We start from the raw sequence: 14,417 nt of genomic DNA, 5'->3' as shown, positions 1-14,417 counted from the left end.
GTAGGAGGAGAAGCCGGCAGCGGGGTGAGGAAGCCCAATTACGGACACTTGAGCCACCGTTTACAAAAAATGATAACTCTCATCGCCTGAGGCTAAACGCCGGTCCTGGGGACAGGAGCTTCCCTCTGGGGCTGGGGACGCCTGGGAGAGGACAACAGCCCAGCCACTGGTGACTGAGCCGGGTCTCCCGCGGCTTGCAGGACGTCTGCACTCACAGAGGCAGTTGCGGTTCAAGTGCATCCACCGCCAGGGCGGAGAGTGTCTGTGCAGTAATCGCCGACTTCTCCCTCTTCGCAGGCGCTGGGGCTGTAGGCAGCACCGTCCCGGGGAAACCCGAACAGAAGTCCCCTCACCTCCACTGACACCGGTCGCCACCTCCACGGCGAGCAGAGCCCCTTGGGTGTCCTCTCCCTCCTGGTGCCCCGCCCTTCCAGGGAGCCTGGGTCCCTGCGCCCCCAAGAGGGGGTATCAGCCAGCAAGCCCTCCGCACCGCAGCTGGAGCGACAGCCACCGCTGGGCTCAGAGACTCTTAGGAGGGGGAGGAGAGGGAAGAGGAGAAGGCAGGGCGGGAGATGGGGGGAGGCGGGGAGATGGAGCCAAGAGGAGGAAATAAATAAATAAAACAATAACCTCCGCGCCAATAAGAGCGAGGGAGAGAGAAAGACGCGGCCAGAGAGCCACCGGTGCTGGTCCGCTCGCCTGTGACAGGCTCTCGGCGCGCGCGTGTGTGTGTGCGTGAGTGTGTATTCGCTGGGACTGGAGCTGGAAAGTTCAAACTAAACGTGTTGCTCTCCCGGGTGGCCAAGGCTCGCCGCGGAAGCTCTGCCCAACTTCTCTGGGCCAAGTGACTGGCAGTGCCCGGCGCCCTTGGCGCGTTGCGGGCTGCTCGGCCCCGCGCCCGGGCGCAGCGGCGGCGGCGGCTCCGGCTCCGGCTCCGGTCACCCTGAGCCCGCGGCCAGGGCTGGACGCTCACCCCGCCACACCACAGACTCTCGGGGTTCTGGGCTAGCAGCCCGGCAACCGGAGGAAGGTACGTGCCACTTTTCCTGCAGGGATCTCCTCTCGCCTAGCCCGCGTGGGTAGGTAGCTGCTTAGGTGCCTTCCCTGCCCAGGGTGGTCACCATTCGTCAAACTTTACCTCCACCTTCTCACTAGCTGGTGGCAGCGAGGAGTGCTCACTCTGGTAAATTTGCAGATAGGAACCGAGTGGGGGCAGCTGATGCTGGGAGCGGTGCTTTTCGGATAGAATCGCAGGTCTTACCTTTTGGGGGTGACGGTTACAATGCCATTGCCTGTGTTGTTCGTCAGAGGTTCCCTCGGCCCTTCTGCAGAAAGGGGCTAACAAGTTTGCAGGAAAACCTGCGTGTAAAACAGGGGAAGTTTGCAGCCACTCGACTCCCGGGGAGGAGTAACCCTTTCTTTGCAGCGGCAGCGGCGGCGGCAGCGGCAGCAGCAGCAGCAGCGGAGAGGGTTGGAAACAGCAGCAGCGGTAGTGAAAAGCGGCCTGGCTGGTGGAGGCAGCTGCACGTTGTCCTGTCTGTGGCTGGGAGAACGCAGAGGACTGGGGCTGCCTTGTCCGACAGTGCGACTCAAGAGCTGCCTGCTTAGACGCTGCTGGGTCAGTAAGCAAATGGCACCCTATCACTTGGCTAATCCTGTTGAGAGTCCTGACTGCCTTTTGTGATGTGTATGTTTCTGTCGTCTTTTTAAATGTTTTTTTAAAAGTTATTTTGCATACGGTTTTCATTCCTGGGTTAGACGAAGGCTTTAGGACCTGTCATCTAAATGTCGATAAATCTGGTACAGTGAGAATCGTGTTCAAACCTTAGCCTGTCTCTTGTCTGTAATAATTCACCTACTGTGAACTGTATCTTCCCTGAGGTTGTAGACTGCTTTCCCCCTTCCGGTTTTCTTACAGTAAAATGGGGACTCTCATCGAACAAAAGAATGGAAAAGTCATTATAAGTTTCACAAGCGGCATTCTCCAACCTTTTGAAGCCACCTGCTGAATTAATTCATGTTAGTTTGAGAGATTCCCACTTGCTGCAGGAGATGTAGTCACATCCAGCAGATGGAGCAATAGAAAACTGCACTAGAACAAATCTAACACTCATTTATCCCGATTTAATCACGTTGTTGGAAATAGAAATGTATATGAAGTTTGCCTCATCAGCAACACAGGATCTTCTGTTATCTTTGAAAAAAAATGGCATATCAACTGAAATATGACTAATGTAAAACTGTGAAAAATTCAGTTCTGTGAGCTCTTTTAACTTTCATAGAACATTTTTAATGAGCTTCTTTAATAAATTAAAGTAAAATTGGACCTATTCATATGAAAATTTCAGGTACTTCCACCAGATAGAATATGATAAATAACAGTTCCATTAATAGAAACAATGCATTTTTTGTCATAGCACGAGTAAGGATACAGTCTTAAAGACCTATTGTGTGTGTGTATAAACTTGTACCTAAAAATAAATAAACATTATCAAGCTGGATACAACTACGTTTTTGTTTTTTAAACTTCAAATAGGGAGAGGTACTTATTTCCTAAAATAGTTGAAAAAAAGTTAACAAAACTTTGTGGCTTTGCAGTTATTTACTGAATTAAGGTTTCTCTTTCTAACTTGTGTGGCTTCATCACTCCAGGAAAGTCTCCAGATAGCAAGGCAAGTGTTATCCCAAAGCAATTGTTTAATGACCGTATATCTACAATTATGATAGCAATAATAAATTGGAGAGAGATCTGACTTCTTGCATTTATTTTAAGACTTTATCCTAAGCAATACATCAGAGAAAATACTACACAGTTGAGAGGGAAAAGTGCACTGCCCATTTTACAGACAGGGCAGAAAAGGCTTAAGCAGTGTGAAGGGCCAGTGAACTCAACACTGGAGCTTGCTCTTAGTCAGCTCTACCAAATCGGTATCTTTATAATGTTTTCCTGTAGTAAAACAGGCTACTGTTGTAAAAGTGTGGTACGTTATTATGTTTAAGTAGTCTGAAATATACCAATTAAGTCTTATTTTATAATCATAACTTAGTATTTAAAATGTTGCAGGTTTACATTAAATATTTTAAGGAACACAGAGATAAGCAAAGCACCTTTGGAAAACTAGAGCAAAGGATCATCTGAATTAAATATGCTTTCCACTGTGCATGTGTGTCTCAAAATACATGTGATTGCATTCTAAGTAATCAGATAATTGAACAGCCCCTAACTGTGCATCCTCGAAAATGTATTTCTGGTAGATTCATACAGTATCAAGTGGCACTCAATTAATAATGTGGCTAGCTTTGTGAAGAATCTAATCTTATCCTGGCTCAAAACAAAGAGAAATGATTATAGATATTTCTAAACAAACTACCTCAAGTTTATGTCCTTCACCCAGCAAAGAGCATAAGAGCTTCAGAGAAAGATGCTGAAAGTGTAACTTCTTATCTTTACTAAACCTGTTAAGTTCCTTAAATATGATAACTCTTACTGGAAATTTTAAAGCTAGCTAGAACACAGGTGTTCATCTAGATAAATATGGTAAAATGTCAATATGTGATTGTTATTATTATGCTTATTTTCTATGAAAAAGAGATGCATTTATGTTTGTCTGCGTCTATAATATTAACGGAATCTTGATCAAATTAAATCACAATGATTTTTTTAAATAGATGTTTCAAAAGTATTTTGAAGAGTCATTGCTTAGTACCGTCTTTGTACAGGAAAGCTCCAACACTACAGAAGCTAACAACAAGTTTATGGGAGAACTTTGTACAGGAAAGCTCCAACACTACAGAAGCTAACAACAAGTTTATGGGAGAAGTAATAGATTAATAAATGCACGTATTAAATGTATATGGTATGTAGAGAGTCCATAAAATACATGTGTACTTATTTAGTGCTAGGACACTTAAAGGAACACTGTGAGCTACACAGAAAAGTTTTGGAAAAATAGCTTAATTATTAATTTAAATTTTTATTCAAAAATACTACAATGATACATGGATGTTTGTAGAATACTCTCTGAAATTAAAGCAAACCTTTACTTTCTAAATTAAAAATCTTTACTTTCTAAAATAAAAAAAAAAAATGATGATGTTTTGACCTAAGGAATCACCAGGTGTGACTTTTTAAAATTCATTTTATACATTATGTACATTGTCATTCATTTTCTTCACAGCTTTAGCCTATCTTAACCATATTAAGTAATTTGCTTTAAGCATCATAAAATGTAGCCATTGATCTTAGGCTTAAAAATATTTCAACTGAATTAATTTTTATAAACACAGAAGGAAACTGAGAGATTGTGAAAAAGCAAAGATTTCTGTTTTCTCTCCATTACATTTTATTCTAGGAGATGAAACAGCTTTGTCAGTCAGTGACAATAAGGCAAAAGTTGAAACCTTTTATCTTTAATTTCTAGCTCATCAACTTTCTGTTGAATTTGTCTAGGTATAAATTCTGACTGGATATGGCTTTCACTTACAAATTTTAGAAAATGTGCACAAATGCAAAATGTGTATATTTAAGAGGCATGTGGATCCTATTATTTCTTTTTAAAAGTTTCAGACTATATAAGGAAAATCCAGCAATATCAAATAAAACTCATATTAGACATAATTAGAAATTACAAACATATCTCAGAATAGAAATCTTAGAAGAAATGATGAAGATCACAAGCTTTCCTTCAAATAATATTTTCAAATTTTAGCATTAGTTTAATTAAATCTTTTATTTCATCTTATAGTTATTACATATACTTTTAGTTTTTAGGAAATACTGTCACTCTCAATTTTCTTGTATAAATTTCTACTAAGATGTAGCATAATTACACTTAAAAGTGTATGTATGTACATATGTTTTGATTGTTAATGTGAATATCTGGATTGCAAACATGTATGCTTGCATATATGTACCTGTAGTTTTTTAAGTATAGCTTGACCTATATGGTACTTTATGATAGAATGTATTTTATTGATATTTCTAAAATTCTCTTTGAAGTCCCAGAATCTTCTGTAAATGATTGTGTAGTTCTGCCTATATCTTGGCACACATTCATCCATAGATATATGACCTGATGTCTTGCCTTTCTGTTCATTCAAACAAAATAAAACGTCTGCTGTTCCATGTAAACAACTTATTAGATGACTCACTTATAATGTAAATTTGAGACAAAATCAATTGGAAAAGACAGAAACTTATTTTTCATAGCAAGGAAAAGCTATCTTCCATATTTGCAAACATTTTATTTAAAGGTTACTAGTTGAAAAATATTTTATATCAAAAACTGATATCAAATTAGTGAAAAGGAAATATTTAGCAGAACTTGATTCCAAAACCATGGATAGGGATTTGGGGAAAAAAACAAAAAAAAACAAAAAAACAAAAACAAAAACAAAAAAAACATAAGAGGGAGAGGTCAAGCATAATATTACATGAAAGAGTAGCTTAACTAGTACTTTGATATTTAGACGTTTTAAAAATATTTTGATTACTCCAAGAAAGCTTCAAAATATCAATGTTATTTTCTGTTGTTAAGGATGAATATTTTAAAAGTTGTGGATAGTGCAACTAGTTATCAAGACTTGGTATCTAAATTACAGAAGCCTTTTTGTAAACCTGAAGGACTAAATGATGGTGTTTGAAAAGCTCTGGCTGACTTGCTTTCGCAAACCTCGAATAATATACTCTTGTTACTTTGCCTAGTGATTTTTGTCATGGATCTGAGTCTACTGCACTCCTAGTTAGTTCGGGTTAGTAAGAATTCCGGTCAGGTCTGAACTGGGCTTTCAAAGTATTCACTGATCATGATGAACATAATACAGGTATTAGACTTAAAATATTTCTGTGAAAAATAAAACACATCCAAAACCACTCTTTTGAGTTTATAAAGCCCAATGAAGTCATAACCATTAACATTTCAAATCAGAAGATAATCGCCTGGCAGTCTACCTTATTTGAGAATGAAGAAAGAAGTAAAGTCCTTCATATCCTCAATATGGTCTCTCTGCTCCACATCCCTTATTTTCTGAATACATTCTATAGTGCTTTTTTTACTTAAAAAATATTCACTTAATTATGGACATAAATACACATTTGTAAAAGTGTTGTATCAATATTTAATGTTTTCCAAATAGCTCAATCCATTGTTCAGTATGTGCTCACTAAGGAAGTTTGGATATTATTACCTATTTAAAGGGTATATATACATTCTAATATATATATATTAGAAGTTATATAGTGGTATCAGCAAGAAAGGAATTACCTAAATTTCATTAAGTCTAAGTAAAACTTGTTTATGAAAATTTTAGAAATTAATTCTATTTCAAATTCAATAATTTTTAAGCCTGTGATTATATATGATAATTGTTTTCAGCAAACTTGAATACTAGAAAAGATAAAAGTGATTCCTGTGTATGTGTTTCCTATTTGTAATTACTCACCACACGCTTTTGCTTGGATAGAATAGTCAGAATGTAATTATGACTTGTTGAACGGGGATTAAAAGGTTAAACAGATACGGTGTGGGAAAAAACCATGCTAAGCGGTTTACCTTCCCTAGTAAGTCATTTCTGAACTATTTCACCGAAGTTAAAAATATCCATAAGCTCAATCATAATTATTTAAAGCATAAATGCCAGATCCAGTGCTCTTGATGTCTCTGATTTTGATTCCTTCTTGTCATCAAGTAATTAAAATCAATAAATTGTTATGTTTTATTCAAGATCAAATATGCAAAGGAAATTTAAACCACTAACACATATAGAATATTGATTTTGTGTTGGTAGACATTTAAGATAATAAACCAATTATCTTATAAGTTTCATTATTTTAGGTGTTAAGTGATAGTTGGTAATTCTTTTTCAGTACTGAGTTCTTTTAAGAGATAAATGAATAAACTGAACTATCATTCCTTCATTGCTGTTATTTAAAAAAATATTATTTGCACCTGGCTTTCAAAATATTAGACTTCTATTCTGCCTATATCATTTAGACTATAGGTCTTTCTTGGAAAATAGAACCTAAACCTATTTATGCCTTCTCCTAATACATTTTAAAATGCAATTATTTTACATGATAAATTCACACGAAACTGTAGTATTTGTTATTGATAAGTTTATTTTTGTAGCTGAATTTCCATTCTAAAAGTATATTTTCCAGAATTATTTGAGTAAAATCTTTATATTTGTACATGCAATTAATGCTATCCCTTATTTACAAGTGCTTTCTCTCTCAACTGTACTTTGATTTTTCTCTCATCATTTCCATTTAAATTTTCATTGTTTCAAAATCTATTGCTAACTCCAACATTAGAACGGAAAGTTATTAACTTTATCTCTGAGCAAGGGTCAGTGATAGTTTCATAATATATCTGTTGATGCTATTTAAAGTAAAGTTGGAGTTTTTTTTATCTTATCTTTTAAAAATCATCAACCATAATTGTTTAAACCAATTGCTTAAAGAAAGAAAAAATTGAATGGTTGGCTCCCATACCTAAAAGCAATATCTTTCAAAAGAGATGAATGTGAATGACCCAATCTCAATAAGTGTTAGTAAATAATTAGTGTTAGCATATAGTTAGTCAATAAGTGTTTGTAGATAAAATGGAAGCAAAATAATTTCAATAATAATTTTTTTTCAGATTTCTCATTGATATTTTAGCTCCATTTTTCAAATTGCCATCATACTAGTATTAGCTATTTATTTATAAGTGAATTGCTCAATACGCACTTCAGCTCATATACTTACAGAAACTGAGAATTTTCAATTTTTCCTGTTTTAAATTTAGAAATGCTTCTGTATACACTAAACAGCTTTAATTTACCAATACGAGTATTGAGATAAAATAATAATCATGCTTTTGTAAGAAAAAAAATTAACCTCCAACACTCTTTAGAATATAAAGCACCTTTGAATCAGGTTTAGTATGAATTTCATAAAAATGTTGAATGCTGAATCCTCTAACTTAAATCTTTGACAATATTTTTTATAAAGAATTTACATTAAACCTGTTATGTGATTGAATTCTTTGCTGTTTGAATAGAAAAATGGTCATCTGATTTTATTGAGGTGTATTCGGAATTACTATGGGATTAACATCATAGTACTAAACTAAAAAACAAACAAATATTTGAAAGGCTTCCAAGGATGGGCTTTAATAACCACAAGAAACTTTGATAAAACAGAACTTTGAACTTTTGTGAAAACCAAAACTCTTAGGTTTTGTAGTAATATAATTTAAAGTGCTGCAGCTGTTGAATCCATTTCAAATTATTTCAAACCTCCTAGTTTATCATACATTGACAGTAATATTTGAAAATATTTTACTGAGAAATGTCAGAGAACATTGCTTAAAATATGAATAAAGTATAAAATCTTTCAGTAAATAATGTACTTTCATGGAAAAGTAATAGAAAGACATCTCAAAATTCTCAAGATGTAAAAAGCAGAAAAAGGTCAAGAGATAATGGACCAGAAGGCTTTGTATTAGGAAACATAGCTAGACAAAAATAAACACTACCAAAGAGACTAAAATACACTCCCAAAGTAACAGCCTTCTCACATTGACAGCATTAGCAATGACTGAGAGTTGACTGTTTCAAATGTGCAGAATGTACACACAAACAAAACCAGATCCCAGATCCAAAAAAACAAGTTCGCTAATGCTCCTAAAGGTGCTATATTCCATGAAGAAAGCGGGAGGCTAGCATTCTGATCTCATCTCGATGCTACAGATATAAGTAGTTGATAGCATTATCAGTGTCTACTAAAAGGAAGACCATGTATTTTATTTTTACTGTTCATAGGCAAGCTGAAAACAATCTGTTTACCCTTACAAACTGTCTTCAGGAAAAATTGTTGTTTGGGTTTTCCAGCAAAATTCAGTCTCTAGATTGTTAATTTTTTTATTTCAAATTCATACGCTGATATATTGTGTAATCCATTTCATTCCTGCGTGCATGTTGCTGCTATGAAAAGCCATCAATCCCAGATCTAATTATCATTTCAAGGACATGTATTGTAAACCAAGCCCACAGGAGCAAAGTTACTAAAATAGTACATTATTAAGAGTCTCTACCAGCAACAACTGTAGAAAGGTCCCACACCACATATAAACAGTTCTTTTAAAACCCAGGATGACAAAGCTTTCAGTGAAGTTACATTTTTTTTTTTTTGTATCCTCTATATGTCTGTCTGTCTGTCTGTCTGTCTATCATCTACCTATCATTTGTCTGTCTCTCTATCACCTGTTAATCATCTATCTATCTATATATGTCTGTCTATCTATATTTCTATCATCTATCTATCATCTACCAATCTACTTGAGGGTTTTTGAAACAAAGCCTCTCCGTAGAACAAACTGTTTCGTCAGTCTCTGCAGTGCAAGGAGTAAAGCTTTGAAACGTTATGCCTGTGAATGTCCTTGATTATTGTAGTAGCATCAAGGGCTGGAAAAACAGTTCATTGTGTAAGAACATTTAACATACAAGCAAAAGGTATGAGACCCGTCTATGAAAAATAAAATGAGCTTTTTGTGGTTGTCCGTGCCTGTAACCCTAATGTGTGCAGAGAAGGAGGCATTTCAGGGGATTGCTCCCCAGCTACCTGGAAGTAAAACAGCTAGCTCCAGGTTAAATGTGAGACCCTGTGCAAGGCCTAGTGGCAGAAACGATAAACATGTCAGTGTATCCTTCTCTGGCTTTGGTGGTCTCGCTTAGAAGAGTACACAGGGAGAAGCTAAACACACGCACTCTCTCTCAATCTCTCTTTCTCTCATACACACACACACACACTCACACTGTAAAACCAACAAACATAACCAAGAAACAATAAAAAGGTAAGTAAAATACTAAATGAATAATAAAATAAAGAATAAATAAAAAGAGGAAATAAAAATAAATATGCCTCAAAATGCTTGTGATATTTATTAGGATTTGTAAACATTTATCTTCACAGAACCCAAACATACACAGAAAACTATATTCATGAGAACTGTAAAGATAAATCAGTAGGTAAATGAGTCTGTTACAACACTGACAGAGTTTAATGCCTTTACATACATGGTTAAAAATAAAATCATAGTCTCAAAGCTTGTCTTCTAACCTCCATATGCTTCCCAGGCCATTCACACGCCCATACTCTCATATCCATCGATAAATATGTGAGCAAATACACATAAAGCAATAAAATACACAATTATTAAACAAAGTCATAAAGATTATCTTTCAATTCATTCCTTAAAGTTCATTACAGATTCATGCATTGTATATTTTTATTCTATTGACCTTAATTTGCTGTTTAAAGACATTCTTTTTCTCCTCCATTTAGGACAATTCTTTAATTGAAAACATTATCCATCATTCTATTATAAATATGATACAATTAAAGCTTCTAAATTCTCATTTTAAAGTCTGAAATTAAGGCTTTACATATTTTAATGCTAATTTGCTTTTGTTTGTAAGGTATGAGGAACGTGGATAGGTTTGTCCAGACCCTGCTTGTGCAAGTCGGAGGACAAAAATATGGACAAAATTTTTTTCCTTGTATTCTGTGAGAATTGGGGATCAGTTCTTACTGTCAAGACCGGCAGTGAAGTGCCCTCTCACTGGTCCCTGAAATAGTTCTTAAGAATAATAATACATAAAAACAGGTATAAAATATAACATAGAGAACTTAGGTGAACAATAGGATGAATAAGAGAGACATATCTATTTTTTATATCTCTACATTTAACACGACCTTTTGCAAAAATGTCTAGATATCAAAATGTCATGTCATTAAGTATCTTTCTCACATCACCTTTTTCATGGCTATGTGTTTGGTCGTTGTATGGATTTAGCAGGCCTTATTTTAAAAACCTCTCTACTTCGGAGCTTTAAAGTAACCTGCTCATGTTAGCAAAGAAGCTAAATGCATTTTAATTTATTTTCATGACATTTTTGACATTAAAGAACATTTTTTAGAACTAATCCTAAAAGTAAAAAAATATAGGAGAAAGAATTTGCAATGTCTGTTATTTCTCATGTGGCTAATAATGCAATCATTTTAATAAACATTTTAATAAAATTATAAACTCTATACTAATGTGGTTGACTCATAAATTAATATTTGCCTGAAAAAATAGTTTTTGTATTTTAATGTAATAACAAATGCTGTTATAATGTGAGATCTGACTTTTACTCAAAGTTTGTTGAACTTTTCTAAGTTATTTACATTTTCTTATTTTAATATTCTCAGCAATAAAACAATATTTAATGATGCTTACAAGACATTATCATCCTACATCAATTTATCTTTGGCACTTCTGCTTCAAGGTAAAATACAGTACTATATAATAGCTCACACAGTTTTATATCTTACATTATTATCACCCTCTGACATGAGACACCTAGACTAAAGCTGTGAGTATTTTCACAATACTTAATGACAGAGCCATTTATTTGGACTGAAGCTGAAACTATCTAGGAAAGTAATATTCCGGTGTAAAAAATATTAGTCATATATTTTTGTCACGTACATCAGTAGCTATTTCACTATTTACCAATATCAAAGAATTGGTAAATACATTTGTTTGTGTATGTACAAATTATGCTTTCTTCATTCACAAACGAATGTAGTTTTTATCAAAATTTATTATTGACAGTAGATTTATAATGTGTGAAATTTAAGTACATTTGAATGTGAAACAATAACCTTTCACTTTTCATGAGTATTTGTCTCTCCGTTTGTGCGTGTGAGTGTGTTTGTGTGTGTTATAGCTTATGTGTGTATGTGCATAGGGATTGTGATGTTTGTGCATAGGGATTGTGAAACTGTCTTCTTTCACTCCTTGTCTTAAAACTGTTTCGATCACTGGACTAGGGAAAGGGCTTAGGGGGAGAAGGGGAAAGCTGGGTGGGACTGGGAGGAGACAAGGCAGAGGGCTGTAGCAGAGATGCAAAGGAAATGTGAATAAATTGTAATAAATAAATAAATAATAAATTGGCACAGGAACCCAGAGTTACTGCTTTGGCTACTCAGACTAGCCAGGCACTCCTTAGTCGCCACCTCTTGGTGCTCCAACAACCTGGAAGTGTTTCGAAAGAGCCACCCAGCTTCTTCGTAGGTTCTGTGACTCTGAGCTGCTCCTCATCTCTCAATTGTAAAATATATTCTTTCTCATACAATGTATTTTTTTTTAAATCTGGATGTTTTTCTGCACATGACGTGAACTTACAAGTTAGATTTGCCTTTAACGTTGCCTCGGTTTTGATTACTTCAATGTCTACCTGAGCCTCGTGATCTCTGGAGAGGTTTTCAAAATCTGTCTTCTGCCGAACTTGCTTCTCTGCTTCTCAGTCCATAACTCAATGCCTCGTCCTTCCAGACAGCCCTTCTTCACTGCTTGCTTTTTAACCGTGCATGCTCGAATTAGTTGTGGAAGAATTCCAGTGTAGACAGGAAAATTCAAGGCAGACTTTCAACAGTGCAATCCCTGTCAGCCACGGTGTACTGGTTCTGATCGCCTGCTGTTCTCTTATAGAGTCATCAAGCTGTGTAAACTTGCCAGTGTGCATAGCAGAGGCCTCAGGTAAGAGGGACCAGGACCTGCCAGGGTCCTAGGCATTTAAGACTTTCATCCTTAAACTTTTTATTGTCTGTTGTCTTTTTACTTAGTTTTTGTATTAATTACACAATCTTTCTCTGTTTCGATTAATTCTTCTGGTTGACTGCCCCAAGAGAAAAATAAAACAAATTATTATCGGTTACTACCTGGTAAATTAAATGATCACACCATAACAGTCTTCAGAATATTTGCAAACGCGATCTTCCAAAGTTATATTTCCGGATAAAACCTTAACTTCTATTGCTTCCCGGGGAGTTCACACATGGCTGAACTCTGCCTAAAGATGAGTTAGAGTCTCCCACTTGTTTCTTTCGATCATCTTCTCTGGAACCTTCAGTGTTAAGGTCAGCAGTCACACTGCCCTTGACTGAGACTTAACTTTGTTCCTGGCACTTCACCCACAATATTCTGTCCTTCAGATAATCACCTACTTTTAGTTAGTCCTCATGTGGACATGATCATAGGACCAGTCATAGATTTTTCAGTATGAGATATCCTTATAGAATTAGGACTCTGGGTAAAAATTAAATACAATGTCGGTATCAGAGAGGATTTTTCTATGTGGGGTTTATAGAAATTGCAAGGGAAGGTAGGCAATTATACTACAGAGAATGGTTGAACAATAGTTACTGCAAATGCTGTATAAATACAAAGGAAGGTCATTCAAAATAAATAGATTCATTGATGTAAACAAAAATTGTAAACTTTAAATTGTGTTCTTTCTATAATGCAAAACTCAGCTTTCTTTGGCATTGTGTGTGTGTGCATATATATGTGCGTGTGTATGTGTGTGATATTAAATGAACATCTTTGTACCCCTCAGTCCCATTGGGCTTCTCTTCTTCCCTAGCTTTGTTTGATTAGCAGGCCTTCATCTGACAACTCTGGTCATCCCAGCTCCTTTGTATTCTATTGCTTCAAAGCCTGTTCAAGAGTGAAGCAGCCTTGCTGTAGACCCTGTCAGTCAACTTAATTGCAAAAGGCACAAGTATTTTCCTGGCACCTAACATTTATGTAATTTTGACATTTTCTTCAGGTGTTCACTCAGACCTCCCTTCCTTGTTTCAGTTAATTGGGAAGTTAATCACAAGAAATTCGTGATTGCATCTTTGGGAGATGTGGAGGGAAAGGTGACTGCTTTGAAGGAGATCAAAGCACTGAAAAAAAATGACAGGAATGGTGGCTTTATTAGTTTCCCTGTGCAACCGTACAGAATCACCTAAACTGGGGCCTTAAAAGATCAGGGATGTATTTGCTTGCAGTACTGAATCCCGGAAGTCCAATAGAGGTTATCAGCATATTGGTATTTTCTGGGAATCTGGCTATTTCCATGCCATTCTACTGCCTGGGATCCAAGTTCTTTGTCTTGTACCTGTATGACCTCAGTCTCTGCTTTCATCTTCATTTACCCTTCCCTTTTGTATCTCCTTTAAATTGCAAGCTATGTTAAACCTCTCTCCTTCACATTTATTGAATCGCAGGTCAGAGGACTTAGTGTTCATCCTAAATCCAAGATGATCTCATTTCAACATCCTTCACTTATTTGCATCTGCAAAATAATTAAGTCACGTTCCTGGGTACAAGAGGTCAGGATTTGAGGACATAATGGAGCCACTCTTCAGTCTTCAACCATGGAAAAGTTTTGACCTTGGGACACAAAACATTAATTTTGAATATATCATTGGAACTGGACAACCTCCAGAAATTCTCAAATAATTGACACAAAATATAAATAAATTGACTTGGGAGGGTCATAATTCTTTTCTAGACATAAGAGGTAACAGAGAACACTGAGTCAGACAAGGAAACCAA

The 14,417-nt window shown here is 36.2% G+C and overlaps 1 protein-coding gene across 14 annotated transcripts in view; it reads left to right on the top strand.

The window, feature by feature from the left end:
* Positions 1 to 628: 628 nt before the first annotated feature.
* Positions 629 to 14,417, top strand: part of Tenm3 (teneurin transmembrane protein 3) — a 2,741,632-nt gene continuing 2,727,843 nt past the window's right edge. For 6 of the 14 annotated variants that reach the window (XM_060381774.1, XM_060381773.1, XM_060381771.1 and 3 more), the window contains exon 1: positions 630 to 1,030. The gene's annotated coding sequence lies outside the window, so the exon portion shown is untranslated. Of the gene's footprint in view, positions 1,031 to 14,417 lie in introns of all 14 variants that reach the window. The other 8 variants (XM_060381770.1, XM_060381769.1, XM_060381766.1 and 5 more) reach the window with 3 other exon arrangements.

This window comes from Meriones unguiculatus, chromosome 4, assembly GCF_030254825.1.
Source record: "Meriones unguiculatus strain TT.TT164.6M chromosome 4, Bangor_MerUng_6.1, whole genome shotgun sequence".
NCBI lineage: Eukaryota > Metazoa > Chordata > Mammalia > Rodentia > Muridae > Meriones > Meriones unguiculatus.
Note: the sequence above shows the minus strand (reverse complement) of the source record. Positions and strands in the feature narration are given on the sequence as shown.